The sequence below is a fragment of the Bufo bufo genome, chromosome 9, assembly GCF_905171765.1.
Source record: "Bufo bufo chromosome 9, aBufBuf1.1, whole genome shotgun sequence".
NCBI lineage: Eukaryota > Metazoa > Chordata > Amphibia > Anura > Bufonidae > Bufo > Bufo bufo.
Window position 1 is genome coordinate 185,130,765 of NC_053397.1, and position 19,686 is coordinate 185,150,450.

Genomic DNA, 19,686 nt, shown 5'->3' on the forward strand with positions numbered 1-19,686 from the left:
AATATGTCATATTCTAGGTTCTTCAAAGTAGCCACCTTTTGCTTTGATTACTGCTTTGCACACTCTTGGCATTCTCTTGATGAGCTTCAAGAGGTAGTCCCCTGGCAAAATATTCTGTGGACAGGTGAAACCAAAATTGAGTTGTTTGGAAGAAACACACAACACTATGTGTGGAGAAAAAGAGGCACAGCACACCAACATCAAAACCTCATCCCAACTGTGAAGTATGGTGGTGAGGGCATCATGGTTTGGGGCTGCTTTGCTGCGTCAGGGCCTGGACGGATTGCTATCATTGAAGGAAAAATGAATTCCCAAGTTTATCAAGACATTTTGCAGGAGAACTTAAGGCCATCTGTCCACCAGCTGAAGCTCAACAGAAGATGGGTGTTGCAACAGGACAACGACCCAAAGCATAGAAGTAAATCAACAACAGACTGGCTTAAATAGAAGAAAATACGCCTTCTAGAGTGGCCCAGTCAGAGTCCTGACCTCAACCCAATTGAGATGCTGTGGCATGACCTCAAGAAAGCGATTCACACCAGACATCCCAAGAATATTGCTGAACTGAAACAGTTCTGTAAAGAGGAATGGTCAAGAATTGCTCCTGACCATTGTGCACGTCTGATCTGCAACTACAGGAAACGTTTGGTTGAAGTTATTGCTGCCGAAGGAGGTTCAACCAGTTATTAAATCCAAGGGTTCACATACTTTTTCCACCTGCACTGTGAATGTTTACATGGTGTGTTCAATAAAAACATGGTAGCATTTAATTCTTTGTGTGTTATTAGTTTAAGCAGACTGTGATTGTCTATTGCTGTGACTTAGATGAAGATCAGATCACATTTTATGACCAATTTGTGCAGAAATCCATATCATTCCAAAATCATTTCAAAGGGTTCACATACTTTTTTGCAACTGTATATGTATACTTGTGTAATTGTGTCCAGGGAATGACCCCAGTCCAGGTGATCCCCCTAGCCTTATCCTCCTGCATTCCTGCAGGGGAGTGACAGCAGATGGCTAGACAATTATGTCCAGCCGAGGGTCACTTCAAAAGGCAAGGGATCATTAAGATACTTTTGCCTTTTGATAAACCTTTCCAGCCCAGCTGGAAATGTTTAACATGTCAGAGATAGGGGAACAAAGGATGATAACTGCACCTGGGAGCGCGCTGCACATTCCTCCAGGCGCGTACAGGGATGCGCTGGCCGGTGCGGTGACGTCATATCGCCGTTCCGGCCCATGTGTCCTTGCCTGTGGCGTGCGTGGGAGCACTGCGCTCTTCAGTTGAGCCGTGCAGCCCGGACAAGAAGATCATCCCCTAGAGACGAGCACTCCCTTGACAACGAGCATTTTAATAAGCATCTATATATATTTACCTCCCTATACCACCAACAATTAACCCTCTGTTTTCCTCCCCACATTACCACAGACCCTATCATTCCTCATTCCCTACCCTGCATATATTTCCCCTTATTCCATTAACCCCTGCATCCCCAACCCCAGCTGATACCCCCTGCACTGCATTGCCCAGTCCTTGCAGAGCTTTAACCCCTGTATACCCTCTGCCCTGCATTGCCCAGTCCTTGCAGAGCATTAACCCCTGTATCCCCAGATACCCCAGGAACCCTTTGTTTCCCATAGGCCTCATGCACACGACCGTCCCGTTTTTGCGGTCTGCAAACTGCGGATCCGCAAAAAATGGAAGCCGCCCTTGTGTCTTCCGCAATTTGCGGAACGGAACAGGCAGCCGTCAATATATTGCCTATTCTTGTCCGCAAAATGCGGACAAGAATAGGACATGTTATATTTTTTAGCGAGTAAAAAGGAGTTCTGGTTCACTACAACTTTGTGTACCTCAATTATTCCTACAACAAATCGGTGTGCCACCGTTACCGGCACTGGCGTCACGAACTATAAGGGATCTTGCCACCGGCACACTAAACTTCCAACACCCAGGGCACCTCACCTACCACCCGGCCTGGTCCCTATATAAAGAGAGTGCCCCAGAGGATCCATGTGCCAGCCTCTCCATCACTGCTGTACGCCTGCCCAGGTTCTTCTACAAACTGTGAGTACTAAGAGCAACCCATGTCTGCCTATTAACCCGTGACCTCACATTCGCTCCCCCTGACGGACTGGCGTACTGCACTTACAGTACAGACCAAAAGTTTGGACACACCTTCTCATTCAAAGAGTTTTCTTTATTTTCATGACTATGATGGCATCAAAACTATGAATTAACACATGTGGAATTATATACATAACAAACAAGTGTGAAACAACTGAAAATATGTCATATTCTAGGTTCTTCAAAGTAGCCACCTTTTGCTTTGATTACTGCTTTGCACACTCTTGGCATTCTCTTGATGAGCTTCAAGAGGTAGTCCCCTGAAATGGTCTTCCAACAGTCTTGAAGGAGTTCCCAGAGATGCTTAGCACTTGTTGGCCCTTTTGCCTTCACTCTGCGGTCCAGCTCACCCCAAACCATCTCGATTGGGTTCAGGTCCGGTGACTGTGGAGGCTAGGTCATCTGGCGCAGCACCCCATCACACTCCTTCATGGTTAAATAGCCCTTACTTTCAAAGTTTTCCCAATTTTTCGGCTGACTGACTGACCTTCATTTCTTAAAGTAATGATGGCCACTCGTTTTTCTTTACTTAGCTGCTTTTTTCTTGCCATAATACAAATTCTAACAGTCTATTCAGTAGGACTATCAGCTGTGTATCCACCTGACTTCTCCTCAGCGCCACTGATGGTCCCAACCTGTCATGGTCTTACCTGCTTGCTGCTCTCCTTCGTTTGACATGCGCTGGCGGCCATCTTGGGTTCTGGGTTTCTTGTAGCCTTCCACCCTGCGGCTCCTCCTTCCCCTGGGAGGAGCTGGATGCCTAGCTCATATATATAGGAGGTCTGTGGCTTCAGTTCCTTGCTTGGTCCTCCTGTGTTCACATGCTTCTAGACTGCTGCTGCTGCTTCTGGTTCCTGATCCTGGCTTCGTCTGACTACCCTGCTGGTTCCTGATCCTGGCTTCGTCTGACTACCCTGCTGGTTCCTGATCCTGGCTTCGTCTGACTACCCTGCTGGTTCCTGATCCTGGCTTCGTCTGACTACCCTGCTGGTTCCTGATCCTGGCTTCGTCTGACTACCCTGCTGGTTCCTGATCCTGGCTTCGTCTGACTACCCTTCTGGTTCCTGACCTCTGGCTTCGCATAGACTCTGCTCGGTTTCACCATCCGTTTGGACTTTTGCTTTACAGCTTTATTTTCAATAAAGCCTTCTTATTTTCACTTATCTCTTGTTGTACGTCTGGTTCATGGTTCCGTGACATTAGGACCAAGCCATGAATTCTGACGGTACAGGGCCATCCTCGCTACCCACGCTGGTTGCCAGACTTGATCAGCAGGATCACCTGTTGGGTCGGTTCGCTGTGGCGTTGCAAACCCTGCTTGAACGCACGGCTCATTTCGCTCCCGTTGCCGATGGGTCGGTTGTCGCTCCTGGGCTCGCTCCTACTGCCGCTCCGGTTGTTGCGCCAGAGTCTACCCCGACACCTGTTGTTGCGCCTGCGGTGTTTCGGGGTATGACCGGTTCTGCCCCTCTTCCACAGCGCTTTGGGGGAGAGCCAACTCAGTGCCGAGGTTTCCTTAACCAGGTGGGCATTTATTTCGAGTTGCTGCCACATGCCTTTCCCACTGAGAGATCAAAGGTGGGCTTCTTGATCTCGCTGCTCTCGGACAAGGCCTTGGCCTGGGCCAGCCCTTTATGGGAGAACAACAATCCGGTGGTTGTCGAGTTTTCTGGTTTTGTTGCTTCTCTTCGGAAGGTATTCGATGTGCCGGCTCGTGCTGCCTCTGCTGCGAAGCTCCTTATGTCCATCAGACAGGGTTCACGATCCGTAGCTGAATACGCCATTGAGTTTCGTACCCTGGCAGCAGAGGTGGGCTGGAATAATGAGGCTCTGGTCGCTGCTTTCTCTCATGGTCTCTCGGATGCCTTGAAGGATGAGGTTGCAGCTAAGGACCTACCAGTTGAGCTCGAGTCTCTTATTTCTTTCCTGATTTTGATTGACACCAGACTCAGGGAGAGACCTTCCTTTAAGGAGAACCTGCGGAGGTCTTCTAACAGATTGGTGCCTACGTTTGCTGTCCCACCCGTGCCTCCCTCTCCTCCCACGCCTCCTGGGGATGACTTGTCTGGGGGTGAACCCATGCAGCTGGGGTTTGCTCGCCTGTCCGAGGGGGAGAGGGCACTCCGGAGACGCGAGGGCCGATGCATGTACTGTGGTCTCGGTGGGCATTTTCGGTTGGCATGTCCGAACCGTCCGGGAAACGCTCGTACCCTGAGATCCTGTCGGGGGCAGATCTTGGGTGGAGTCTCCTCGTCCCCGGTTTCCCGTGTTGACAAACCACTGATCACTGTTGTCCTCTCCTGGGTCGGGGGCTCGGTGACGACCCAGGCGTTGGTGGACTCTGGTGCTGGTGGTTTGTTCATTGATAGTGTGTTCGCTGCCGCCAATTCCATTCCTCTGCAGGCTCGAGGTTCCCCACTGGCTCTTGAGGCGATAGACGGCAGACCCCTTCTGCCGCCACACGTGACTCATGAGACCCTTCCAGTGGGGATAGCCATTGGTGCCGCTCACAGAGAGTCGGTCTGCCTCCAGGTTATTTCGTCTCCACACTACTCGGTGGTCTTGGGGTACCCCTGGCTCCAGAAGCATAATCCGACTTTCGATTGGAGATCGGTCGAGATCCTCTCGTGGTCACCGCAGTGTGGGGCTAGTTGCATCCATGGGTCTGTCAAGTTGCTGTGTACTTCCTCGGACTCTCTGTTGCCTCCTGAATACGAGGAGTACCGGGATGTATTCGATAAGGTGCGCGCGGTTGCCCTACCTCCGCACCGCCCATACGATTGTGCCATAGAGTTACAATCTGGTGCCGTTCCTCCTCGTGGCAAAGTCTATCCACTGTCGGTAGCGGAGAATGAGGCCATGGAGGAGTACGTGAGGGAGGCGCTTTCACGCGGACACATTCGCAAATCTTCGTCCCCGGCAGGGGCTGGATTTTTCTTTGTGAAAAAGAAGGGCGGAGAGTTGAGGCCTTGCATCGATTACAGGGGTCTCAATCGCATCACGATCAAGAACGCTTACCCGATACCCTTGATTTCCGAGCTGTTCGATCGCCTTAAAGGGGCCACGGTCTTTACCAAACTCGACCTGAGGGCGGCATATAACCTGGTAAGGATCAAGGCGGGCGATGAGTGGAAGACCGCGTTTAACACCAGGACCGGTCATTACGAATCCTTGGTTATGCCCTTTGGGTTGTGCAATGCACCCGCAGTCTTTCAGGAATTCATCAACGATGTTTTCCGTGACCTGTTGCAGCAGTGTGTGGTAGTCTATTTGGATGACATCTTGGTATATTCTGAATCCATGGAGGCCCACATTCTGGATGTCAGACGAGTGTTGCAACGGTTACGAGAGAACAAGCTGTTCGGTAAGCTTGAGAAATGCGAATTTCACCGATCCCAGGTAACCTTCTTAGGTTACATCATTTCCGCTGAGGGGTTCTCCATGGATCCTGAGAAGGTTTCGGCTGTCTTACAGTGGCCCCAGCCCAGTGGTCTTCGTTCCCTGCAGCGCTTTTTGGGCTTCGCCAATTATTATCGGAAGTTCATCAGGGACTTTTCCATGCTGGCCAAGCCTCTCACGGATCTGACCAGGAAGGGCAGTAATTCCCAGGTCTGGCCGCTCGAGGCCATCCGAGCTTTTGAGGCCCTAAAGTCCGCCTTTGTGTCGGCTCCGATTCTGTCGCATCCCAACCCTGGGTTGCCCTTTGTCCTCGAGGTGGACGCGTCTGAGACGGGAGTAGGCGCCCTTCTGTCTCAGCGTAGAACACCAGAGGGTCCTCTGCTTCCTTGTGGGTTTTACTCCCGGAAACTGTCTTCCGCGGAGTGCAACTATCAGATTGGTGACAGGGAGTTATTGGCCATCGTGCAGGCCCTTAAAGAATGGAGGCACTTGCTCGAGGGTTCGGTGGTTCCGGTTCTCATCCTGACGGACCACAAGAATCTGACCTACCTTTCTGAGGCCAAGAGATTGACACCACGTCAGGCCAGATGGGCTCTGTTCTTGTCACGTTTTAATTACGTGGTCTCCTACCTACCCGGTTCCAAGAACATCAGGGCGGATGCCTTATCACGGCAGTACTCCGAGCTGTCCAGGGAGGAGTCGATTCCGACTTCGGTCATACCTCCGAATCAGATCCTGGCCGCCATTCGCACCAGCCTGACCTCTCCCCTGGGTGAGCAGATTTTGGCGGCTCAATCTGGTGCTCCCTCTGGGAGACCCAACGGCAGATGTTTTGTGCCTGAGGAGTTGCGCACTCGGTTGTTGCGAACCTACCATAACTCCAAGACCGCGGGGCATCCTGGAAAGAATCAGCTGTCCTGGGCTGTTTCACGTCTGTTCTGGTGGCCTTCCCTACGTTCCGACATCGCCGCATATGTAGCGGCATGCTCCGTTTGTGCCCAGAGTAAGTCCCCTCGGCACCTTCCGTTGGGCCTTCTGCAACCCATAGCCACCGGGGAGCGCCCATGGTCACACCTGGGGATGGATTTCATTGTGGACCTCCCTGCATCCCGAGGCCATACGGTCATTCTCATGATTGTGGATCGGTTTTCCAAAATGTGCCACTGTGTTCCTCTCAAGAAGTTACCCTCTGCACAAGAGTTGGCCACGATTTTTGCCAGGGAGGTCTTCCGGTTGCACGGTTTGCCTAAGGAGATTGTGTCGGATCGGGGGAGTCAGTTTGTGTCCAGGTTCTGGCGCGCCTTTTGCTCCCAGTTGGGGATTCATCTCTCCTTCTCCTCGGCCTACCACCCTCAGTCCAATGGGGCCGCAGAACGATCCAATCAGGCCTTGGAGCAATTCCTTCGTTGCTATGTCTCCGATCACCAAGACAATTGGGTTGACCTCCTGCCTTGGGCTGAGTTTGCCAGGAACACGGCGGTGAACTCTTCCTCTGGGACGTCTCCCTTCATGGCCAATTATGGGTTCCAACCTGCCGTGTTACCGGAGGTATTCTCTCCCCAGGATATTCCGGCTGTGGAGGATCACCTTTCCGTCCTACGTGCTTCTTGGGTACAGATCCAGAAGTCCCTTGAGGTCTCTGCGCAGCGCCAGAGACTCCAGGCTGATCGCAGACGAGCGCCTGCTCCTTCCTACCAGGTCGGAGACCGTGTATGGTTGTCCACCCGCAACCTCAAACTTCGAGTGCCCACTCCCAAGCTGGCGCCTCGCTTTGTTGGTCCCTTCCGAGTGCTTCGCAGGGTAAACCCGGTAGCCTATGCCCTTGCGCTTCCTCCTGGCATGCGGATCTCCAACGTGTTTCATGTCTCCCTGTTGAAGCCACTGGTGTGTAATCGTTTCACTTCCTCGGTTCCTCGGCCTCGTCCGGTCCAAGTGGGCAATCGTGAGGAATATGAGGTGAGCAATATCCTGGACTCACGCCTGGTCCGCGGTCGGTTGCAGTTTTTGGTCCATTGGCGTGGTTATGGTCCAGAGGAGCGTTCCTGGGTTCCCTCCGCAGATGTCCATGCTCCTGCCTTGCTCCGAGCCTTCCACGCACGCTTCCCTCAGAAACCGTTTTGTGCTCCGCGGAGGAGGGGCCCTTGAGGGGGAGGTACTGTCATGGTCTTACCTGCTTGCTGCTCTCCTTCGTTTGACATGCGCTGGCGGCCATCTTGGGTTCTGGGTTTCTTGTAGCCTTCCACCCTGCGGCTCCTCCTTCCCCTGGGAGGAGCTGGATGCCTAGCTCATATATATAGGAGGTCTGTGGCTTCAGTTCCTTGCTTGGTCCTCCTGTGTTCACATGCTTCTAGACTGCTGCTGCTGCTTCTGGTTCCTGATCCTGGCTTCGTCTGACTACCCTGCTGGTTCCTGATCCTGGCTTCGTCTGACTACCCTGCTGGTTCCTGATCCTGGCTTCGTCTGACTACCCTGCTGGTTCCTGATCCTGGCTTCGTCTGACTACCCTGCTGGTTCCTGATCCTGGCTTCGTCTGACTACCCTGCTGGTTCCTGATCCTGGCTTCGTCTGACTACCCTTCTGGTTCCTGACCTCTGGCTTCGCATAGACTCTGCTCGGTTTCACCATCCGTTTGGACTTTTGCTTTACAGCTTTATTTTCAATAAAGCCTTCTTATTTTCACTTATCTCTTGTTGTACGTCTGGTTCATGGTTCCGTGACACAACCCCATTTATAATGCAAGAAATCCCACTTATTAAACCTGACAGGGCACACCTATGACGTGAAAAACATTTCAGGGGACTACCTCTTGAAGCTCATCAAGAGAATGCCAAGAGTGTGCAAAGCAGTAATCCAAGCAAAAGGTGGCTACTTTGAAGAACCTAGAATATGACATATTTTCAGTTGTTTCACACTTGTTTGTTATGTATATAATTCCACATGTGTTAATTCATAGTTTTGATGCCTTTAGTGTGAATCTACAATTTTCATAGTCATGAAAATAAAGAAAACTCTTTGAATGAGAAGGTGTGTCCAAACTTTTGGTCTGTACTGTATATAGCCAGGTTGGGTGGGCTGCTGACGTATGTATGTGAAGTGTAATATTTAGATAGATTTGGGGAGGAATATGTGTAGCGTAGTTTAGGCGTATTATTATAGTGTATTGTGTTATTATACTGTGGTGCATGTGTTTATATTTATATATATTTATAACCATTGATATATATCAATATATATAGATATAGCGTGATAGTAGACGTGTAATTGTATTTGTGTAATACATTCTTTTTATCATTCAAAGTACAGTGTGTAGTCTTATATTGTAATCGCTGCCATAATAGTAGTAGTGTGTCACAGATAGTTCAGTAATAGAGTAAGGCAACAGAAGTAGTTCCTTTTATGGTATAAATAGGCGGAGTCATCTCTAGACCACTCACGCCTATTTATGAATATTAATTATTGAGATTACACAAAATATCAATAATTATTATCTCCTTTTACACATTTTAATGTAGATAAATGCCGGATCTGGCATTCCGGCAACTGATCCGGAATTTTGGACGGAGATAATACCGCAGCATCCTCCGTCCAAAACGCCGTTCAGTGACTGAACTGAAGACATCCTGAACTGATTTCTCTCCATTCAGATTGCATGGGGATAAAACTGATCCATTCTTTCCGGTATTGAGCCCCTATGACGGAACTTAGTGCCGGAAAAGAAAAACGCTAGTGTGAAAGTACCCTAAGCCAGATTCATCTACAGGACATGTACTGTGTAAATGTTACATGCTATGCAAGGTTACAGGCAATGACACACCAATCTCATAGCGCACCAGTATTAACAGAGATTGCCCTATAAAGATTTTATATAAAGTTACATTCAATATAAGTATGATACAAATATTGGAGATTTGTCTGCTTTCTCGGTAGGTGGGTGGGGACCATGCTAAGTTTTGTCATTGAGCCCTATGATTTCTGTGTATTTCCTTGACCTGTTTTTGATATGTATTTCTCATATTACTCACAATAATGTTTTCTAGATTGCCATTCATCTTCCACCCTCACCTGTCGAGTTCCATGGGTACTGTACCTTAAAATAATGTTAACATACAGCAAGTCCATTGTCATGCATTAGCTTTGCTACCTATAATTTTCCCTTCATAAAGAGCAAGTAGGCACATACTCTAAAGCTCAATACTAACAGACATTTTCTTGTGTAGTACTATAATGTATTCATTTATAAGGTTGTTTGTTTCTGTGTCAGTTCCGATTTTTTTGCAGATAGGATACGGACCCATTCATTTCAATAAGTCAGTAAAACACATACGGTCGTGTGCATGTAGCCTAAATCTTTAATTTTTGGGAACTTTACAAGAGGTTCAATCTTTTTTACACTTACTATAATGTCTCTGAAGTCCTTTAAAGTCAAGCTATCATGTTTGCCCTAGAAATGATAAAAATAAAAGTAACACGTTCATTTGCAATTAGTTCTGGTTAGCTTCAAACATACGAAAGTCATGAATTGTATTTTGTGTATGAAGCTTACATGTAATTGTTTCACTACAGAAGCATGCTCCATATGTGTGAGACATGTTCTGCAGAACTGTACAAAATTGTACAGTCTAAAGAGTAATCTTTCCAGTTTAAGAAGTGAAATAAATCTCAGATCCTTAAATTTTTGTGAAAAAATGGGGGGCACTTCATATTCTAAGAAGATATAAAATACAGTATACTATCACCAGCTGAATGATTAAGTGTGAAATTGAGTTAAACTTACTGCATTCCTGAAAGTAGGACGTGCAGTGAATAAGATCAAAATTTTCACGTTTAAACACTGGCTATACATTTATAATGTCAAGTCTGATATTTTATTTTTTTATTAAAAACTTTGATCTGTGGGCTGAGATGCAGCAGGAAAAAAAAAACGGTGACAGAAGTTCCATGGGAGAATCTGCATCTGTTACTTAGCATTGTAAAGGGTGGAATCCACAATTAATCTGAGAAATTCACAACATAACAGATGACCTTAATTCTGCAAAGGGAAAATTGTGGTCTATAAAATGTTATTGTTGGTAAGTAGAGTTGAGCGGACACTTGGATGCTCGGGTTCGACGGGTTCGGCCGAACTTCACAAAAAAGTTTGCGTTCGGGACCTGAACTTGAACCGAAATTGACCCCGAACACGAACCCCATTATAGTCAATGGGGACCCCAACTTTGAAGCACTAAAAGGGCTCTAATAAAGTAATGGAAAGGGCTAGAGGGCTGCAAATGGCATCAAAATGTGGTTAAGAGCATGGCAAGTGCTCTGCAAACAAATGTGGATAGGGAAAGGACTTAAAATAACATAAAATATGCAAAAATAAAAAATAATAATCCTGATCTAGTTGTTTTACCTGAAAATGTAAGAGACAAATTATTGAAATTACATAAAATAAAAATACGTACAAATAAAATAAAAAAATCTTGATGTATGAGGTGGAGGTCCATATGGAGTAGGAGGTTGAGGAGGCGGTGGATGTGGCGGTGTAGGTGGAAGCGGCGGTGGAGGAGGAAGAAGTAGCCAACACTGGTTTTTGGTTTTCATTTTTTTTATAAAATTTTTTGGTTTAAATTAGGGTACACCCCAAAACATTCCAAAACATTAGGAAATATAACCTGTGATAACCCCCTCCAGCCGTGCTAAACAAACGTTCAGACAATACACTGGCTGCAGGGCAGGCCAGCACCTCCAAGTCATAAAGGGCAAGCTCAGGCCATATGCCCAATTTGGAGACCCAGAAGTTGAAGGGGGCAGACCCATCAGTCAGTACGTGTAGGCGTGTGCGCACATACTGCTCCACCATGTCGCACGTCCCAGTGATGTCCACGATCCAATTGGCTATCTGCTCTATCAAATTTCGATGTTCTTTTCTGTGCCTACCATGTTGATCACAGTTAGCGGTGAATCAAGGTTCCACGCAGGAGAGGGAGCATGAGAAAGGGAGACCACATCCAAGGGAGGTCAATGTATGAAATTAAATGTGATCGAGCGGAAATGTGAGACAAATTATTGAAGCCAAAGCTTCCAAGTAAAGGAGGGGGCGCGCGGCAATTACCCACTCCCGACTCGGGGAGGTAGTGACGATAAATAACAATACAGGACTCTTAAGATGCCCTGTTATTGGAATGATTAATAAAAAATTATAGGGAATGTCACTGGGGTATTTTGGATTTGGAAACGTTAGACAGGAGAGCTTTGTTGACTCTATATAACTTCTGCCTGATTGCACATCCCCGTGATGTCCACCGTCCATTTGGATATCTTTTCTATCAACTTTCAATGTTCTTTTCTGTGGTGAATCAGGGTTCCACGCCGGAGAGGGAGCGTGAGAAAGAGATACCACATCCAAGGGAGGTCAATGGCTCCAATGGGAACGAGCGGAAATGTGATACAAGTTGTTAAAGTTAAAGTATCGAATGAAAGGAGGGGGCGCGCGTCAATTAAAGACGAATTTTTGAAATTTAATTCCCTGTCCCCTATGCAGAGCAGGGGTTTATTCACTGCAAAAATGGTAAAATGTCACCCAAGAATGTAACAGACGAATTCGTGAAATGTATTTCCTTGCCCACTAGGTAGAGCAGGGATATATCACAGCCAAAAATTGGTGAATGTCACCCAACTATGTAACAGAAAAATTTGTGAAATGTATAAACCTGTCCACTAGGTAGAGCAGGGATATATCACAGCCAAAAATTGGTGAATATCACCCGACAATGTAACAGAAAAATTAGTGAAATTTATTAACCTGTCCACTAGGTAGAGCAGGGGTATATCACAGCCAAAAATTGGTGAATGTCACCCAACTATGTAACAGAAAAATTTGTGAAATTTATTAACCTGTCCACTAGGTAGAGCAGAGGTATATCACAGTCAAAAAATGGTGAATGTCACCCGACAATGTAACAGACAACTTTCTGAAATTTATTGACCTGTCAACTAGGTAGAGCAGTGGTATATCACAGCCAAAAATTGGTGAATGTCACCTGACAATGTAACAGAAAAATTTGTGAAATTTATTAACCTGTCTACTAGGTAGAGCAAAGGGTATATTACAGCCAAAAATTGGTAAATGTCACCCGACAATGTAACAGACAACTTTCTGAAATTTATTAACCTGTCAACTAGGTAGAGCAGTGGTATATCACAGCCAAAAATTGGTGAATATCACCCGACAATGTAACAGAAAAATTAGCTAAATTTATTAACCTGTCCACTAGCTAGATCAGGGGTATATCACAGCCAAAAATTGGTGAATGTCACCTGACAATGTAACAGAAAAATTTGTGAAATTTATTAACCTGTCTACTAGGTAGAGCAAAGGGTATATTACAGCCAAAAATTGGTGAATGTCACCCGACAATGTAACAGAAAAATTTGTGAAATTTATAAACCTGTCCACTAGGTAGAGCAGGGGTATATCACAGGCAAAAATTGGTAAATTTCACCCAAAAATGTAACAGACAAATTAGTAAAATTTGTTTACCTGTCTACTAGGTAGATTAGGGGTATATCACAGACAAAAATTGGTGAATTTCACCCGAAAATGTAACAGACAAAATAGTGAAACTTGTTTACCTGTCTACTAGGTAGAGCAGGGGTATATCACAGGCAAAAATTGGTAAATTTCACCCAAAAATGTAACAGACAAATTAGTAAAATTTGTTTACCTGTCTACTAGGTAGATTAGGGGTATATCACAGACAAAAATTGGTGAATTTCACCCGAAAATGTAACAGACAAAATAGTGAAACTTGTTTACCTGTCTACTAGGTAGAGCAGGGGTATATCACAGCCAAAAATTGGTAAATTTCACCCGAAAATGTAAGAGACAAATTATTGACATGACATAAAAAATACGTACAAATAAAAAAAAAAAATCTTGATGTATGAGGTGGAGGTCCATATGGAGTAGGAGGTTGAGGAGACGGTGGACATAGCGGTGTAGGTGGAAGCGGTGGAGGAGGACGAGGTAGCCAACACTGGTTTTTGGTGTTAATTAATTAATTTATTTATCTTAAATTAGGGTACACCCCAAAAGAGTGGGAAATATCAAAAATGCAACAATGAGCAATTGCGCTGTAGTATAACATTGGCTGGGTAGGTATACACGTCTATTCTGCACAAGGTACGGACAAGTCCTGTGGGATCCCTGCCTGGTTCATTTTAATGAACGTGAGCTTGTCCACATTGGCTGTGATAACGCCCCCTGCCATGCTAAACACACATTCAGACAATACACTGGCTGCAGGGCAGACCAGCACCTCCAAGGCATAAAGGGCAAGCTCAGGCCATGTGCCCAATTTGGAGACCCAGAAGTTGAAGGGGGCAGACCAGTCATTCAGTACATGTAGGCATGTGCACACATACTGCTCCACCATGTTGCTGAAATGCTGTCTACTGCATTCTTATTATATAGCCGATATTTTGCATTGAAAAAAATTTATGAATGGAGATCGCAAATTCGAATAATACATCTGGTATGTCACTGTCTATGTTGTGGGACTATTTGTGCACTTCGAATAATTATTTCTTGGCTGCAAATATGAGCTGAAGGTTTTTCAGGTTCGCCTGCCATTAAAATGAATGGGACCCGCCGCAAACGTTCGCGAACCATCCCGGCAGATGTTCGTCCATCACTAGCAGGGACCCACCCTCGGGGCCACTTGTGAATGACTGGCCGGAAACCCTATTAAATGATCCCTCTTCCTCCTCCTTCTCTTGTGCCATATCCTCTTCCATCATCGCCAGCAGTGTTTTTTCAAGGAGGCATAGAAGTGAGATAGTAACGCTGAGAACGGCATTATCGGCACTGGCCATGTTGGTGGAGTACTCGAAACAGCACAACAAGGAACACAGGTCTCGCATGGAGGCCCAGTAATTGGTAGTGAAGTGGTGCTGTTCCGCAGAGCGACTCACCCGTGCGTGCTGCAGCTGAAACTCCACTATCGCGTGCTGCTGCTCACACAGTCTGGCCAGCATGTGCAAGGTGGAGTTCCACCTTGTGGGCACGTCGCATATGAGGCGGTGAGCGGGAAAGCTGAAGTTACACTGCAGCGCTGACAGGCGAGCAGCAACAGAGTGAGAACACTGAAAGCGCGCACATACAGCCCGCACTTTCTGCAGCAGCTCTGACATATCGGGGTAATTTTTAAGGAACCTCTGCACCACCAAATTCAGCACATGCACCAGGGAAGGGATGTGAGTCAAACCAGCTATTCCCAGAGCCGCTATGAGATTTCACCCATTATTGCACACCACAAGGCCGGGCTTGAGGCTCACTGGCACCAACCACTTATCGGTCTGTTGTTCCATGCCCGTCCACAGCTCCTGCGTGGTGTGGGGTTTGGCCCCCAAACAGATACATTTTAAAACTGCCTGCTGTCATTTACCCCTGGCTGTGCTAAAGTTGTGCTGAAGTGTTACGCTGACCAGATGAGGAGGCGGTAGAGGATGAGGAAGCGGAGTAGGAGGAGGAAGCAAAAGGAGGCAAAGAGAAGCGCCCTGCAATCCTCGGTGGTGTAAAGACATGCGCCAAACTGCTATCCACCTCAGGCCCAGCCGCCACTGCATTTACCCAGTGTGCTGTTAGGGAGATATAACGTCCCTGACCATGCTTACTGGTCCACGTATCCGTAGTTAGGTGGACCTTGCCACAGATGGCGTTGCGCAGAGCACACCTGATTTTGTCCCCCACTTGGTTGTGCAGGGAATGAATGGCACACCTGGAAAAGTAGTGGCGGCTGGGTACAACGTACTGTGGGACAGCCACCATAAGGCTTTTAAAACTCTCTGTCTCCACCAGACGGAATGACAGCATTTCAAAGGCCAGTAATTTCGAAATGCTGGCATTCAGGACTAGGGATCACGGGTGGGTAGGGGGATACTTTCTCTTCCGCTCCAGTGTTTAGGAGATGGAGAGCTGAACGCTTCCGTGGGACATGTGGAGATGCTTAGTGACCCAGGTGGTGGTGTTGATGGCAGATCCTCTGTTTGAGGGGTGGCAGGTGGCAATGTCACTCCAGAGGTGGATGAAGAGGCCGAGACTGCAACAGAAGAGGAAGCAGGAGGAGCCAGAGACCTTTCTTGGTTTTTGAGGTGTCTACTCCACTGCAGCTCGTGCTTAGCACTTAGATGGTTATGCAGGTTGTGCTCAGGTTGAGAACGTTTATGCCTCGCTTCAGGCTCTGATTGCACAGCATGCAAACCACCTGTGTCTTGTCATGAGCACATTGTCTGAAGAACTGCCACGCCAGGGAACTCCTTGGAGCTGGCTTTGGTGTGCTCGGTTCCTTGCTGCAGTGGGCAGTAGCAGGCGTACTGTCTAGGGGACGTCCTCTCCGCTTTTGCACCCTGCTCCCTCTTCTGCTGTGCTGGTGGCTCTGTGCGACCACCGCCTCTTCCTCCGAACTACACAGGTCACTCGCATGACCTTGTTTCCATGTGGGGTCGAGGACCTCATCGTCCTCCACATCATCTTCCACCCAGTCTTCACCCCTGTCCTCCTTGTCGGTCTGCACACTTTCGAAAGCCACAGCAGTTGGCACCATGTGCTCCGGTGGTCCTCCCATGTACTCATCTTGAAACATAAGTGGTTGGGCATCGGTGCACTCAATCTCTTCCACTTCTGGGGAATCGCTATGTGGATTGCCCTGGGAAACCCTGCTAGCAGAGTCATCAAAAAGCAGAAGAGATTGCTACATTACTTGGGGCTCAGACTGCTTTGCTGATTTGCAAGGGGGTGAGGTGAAAGACTGATGGACATCGGCTGCAGATGCCAACTCTGATCTTTCAGCAGGAGACTGGGTGGGAGACAATGTGAAGGAACTAGAGGCACTGTCAGCAACCAAATCTACTATCGCCTGTACTTGTTCTGGCCTCACCATTCGTAGAGCCGCATTAGGCCCGACCAAATAACGCTGAAGGTTCTGTCTCCTACTCGCACCTTAGGATGGTGTTTCACTTGTGCCACAGGACCTCCACCAGCAGCACCACAACCGGGGCCACGTCCCTTATTTGACGCTCTACTCATTCTTCTCAAATTTAGGATCTTGCCCAAAATGGGTGTTTTTTTAAATAACAGAATAGAACACCAGTATCTAACGCGTGTATTTCACACTGACAGATGCAACAAAGGCTGCAAATTTAGTATTTTGCCCCAAATTTGTGTTTTTTTTTTAACAGAATATAACAGCAGTATCTAATGCTTGTATTTCACACTGACAGATGCAGCAAAGGCCTCAAATTTAGTATTTTGCCCAAAATGGGTGTTTTTTTAAACCAAGAATATTATTGCAGTATTTCAAGCTTGGATTTCACACTAACAAATGCTGAAAAGGCCCCTGATGTAGGGTATTGCCAAAAATGGGTGTTTTTTTAACCCAGATTATTGCAGTATTTCAAGCTTGTATTTCACACTGACAAATGCTGCAAAGGCCCCAGATGTAGCGTCTTGCAAAAAATGGGTGATTTTTTTAAACCCAGAATATAATTGCAGTATTTCAAGCTTATATTTGACTGTCACAAATGCACATATGCTGTGCTGGTGCACTGAACTTGCATAAAATGGCTGCGGATGACCACCTAACTAACAGACGGATAAAAGTTATTTTTCTCTGTCACTGGGCTCAGGGCAGGGTAAAAAAATTGTGCACTGCACCCACAAAACAAAATCTATGTAGATCACTGAGTTAACAAGCACTTCTGATTAAAGATTCTTTCCTATTCTCTCCCTCACAGAAGCAGCATCCTATCCCTACACTAATCAGAGCAGAGTGACATGCAGTGCTACGTGACTCCAGCTTATATAGAGGCTGGGTCACATGCTGCACTGGCCAATCACAGCCATGCCATTAGTAGACATGGCTGTGATGGCTTCTAAGGGCACACAAGTTAAACGTTTATTGATTGGCTGCTCTGAAGCCTTTCAAAAATCGCCATTAACTCGCCAAACACCGAACCCGAACCTGAACTTTTACTGAAAAGTTCGGGTTCGGGTCTGGGGTCCAAAAATACTAAAGTTCGGTACGAACCCAAACTTTACAGTTCGGGTTCTCTCAACCTTATTGGTAAGCATTGTTTTTAAATAAAATAAAAAATGGAAATCTGAATGGATCTCAACCGAAATTTGCTTAAGAATTTTGACAAATATAAATGTTTTTATTAAAGGGGTTTTCCAGGAACAGGATATTGATTGTCTATTCTCAGGATAGACTTTCAATATCAGACCAGATCAGTTTTAACTGCAGGGATAGCGAGTTTTGACACCTCCCAGTCCTACAATGAGAGACTATCTGGAGTTTTGTCAATTAATATGCTCATCCTTGAAATCCCCCTTTAAGGCTTCATGCGCGCAAACTTATTTTCTTTCCGTGTCCGTTCCCTTTTTTTGCGTACCGTATACAAACCCATTCATTTCAATGGGTCTGCAAAAAAAACGGAAGTTACCCCGTGTGCATTCCATTTCCTTATGTCCGTATTTCCGTTCTGCAAAAAAATAGAACATGCTCTATTATTGTCTGCATTACGGACAAGGATAGTATTGTTCTACTAGGTGCCAGTTGCTCCGTTCCGCAAAATACGGAATCCACACGGACATCATCCCTATTTTTTGTGGATCCCTTTTTTGTGGACCGCAAAATAAATACGGTCGTGTGCATAAGGCCTAAGGCTGGAATTACACAAAGCTTTTTGCAGTGTTTTCACAGGCATTCCATTGGTGTTTTAAAAGGTTCAACGATGCTGTAGCCAAATGTTACAGTAAAATCTATATTAAATAATTAAATAGTCCACATGAACAGCATTTATGTTTTAGGGACCTTTTTTTTTTTTTTTTTTAAAGCCACATCTTGTTATGAAATTTTTTCCTGGTGTTTTTTTTTAACAGACTTCTTTATAAAACTAAGAGAAATTCATTTTTGAAATGCTAAAAAAAAAAAAAAAAGAAAAGAAAAAGAAGCTATATAAAGAAACACTTGAAATTCATGGCATTTTTTCAAGCATTTAAAAACACTGAAAAAATGAATGTGTGAAATTGGCCTAAAATTGTTTTACTTTACTTTCAATTTCCATTTTTACCTGAAATATTATTCTTTTTAAATCCCAAGCAGCATCTGTAAGTAGGTCCTTAAACAAAACAAAATAAATAAAATTAATAATTTGCATTTTGAGCATGAAAAATGACTTTGATATATCATGCTTGGTGTTAAATGGTGTCTGTCAGCATTTTTGTCCATGCTAAACTGCTGAAAGAACTGGGTGGGGGCTGGGGAGAGCAGAACAAACATACCTTTTGTGCAGGTTTTCTCATCAGGAGTAGTGTTGATGTGAATTTATATTCTGACATGTTCTGCTCCTGCAAGTGTCCAGGGCAGAGTTTAATTCACAGCCCGTCCCCCATGCTCTGAGTGACAGATATACAGGTCACTAGTGTTGGTCATGAATATTCGAATTGCGAATTTTTATCGCGAATATAGGTACTTCAAATATTTAGAATATAGTGATATATATTTTTGAATATTCAAGATTTTTTATACCGAATTTCCGTAATGCGAATTTTTTCGTAATGCGAATTTTTATCGCAAATTTTTCAATTGCCGAGTAAAAACATGATTCCTCCCTGCTTCTTGCTCATGGGCCAATGACTCATTGGCCCACAAACAAGAAGCAGGGAGGAATCGTGACTTTAAATGGGAAAAATGATGAATATTCTAAAAAACGAATATATAGCACTATATTGAATATATTAGTTTTTTCGAATATTCGTAATATTCTAAAACAAGAATATATAGCAATATAGCGAATATTCGAAAAAAAACTAATTTAGAGCAATTTAGCTAATATAGTGCTATAATCTTCTTTGTCTAATAGTTGTAATTTTTTTCTCATCTGAAGTTCAGATTGGAAAAAAATTACAACTATTAAAAAAAAAGATGATAGCACTATATTAGCTAAATTGCTCTACATTCGTTTTATTTCGAATATTCGCTGTATTGCTATATATTCTTGTTTTAGAATATTACGAATATTCAAAAAAACTAATATATTCGATATAGTGCTATGACTTATTGGCCAACAAGCAAGAAGCAGGGAGGAATAATGTTTTTGCTCGGCAATTGAAA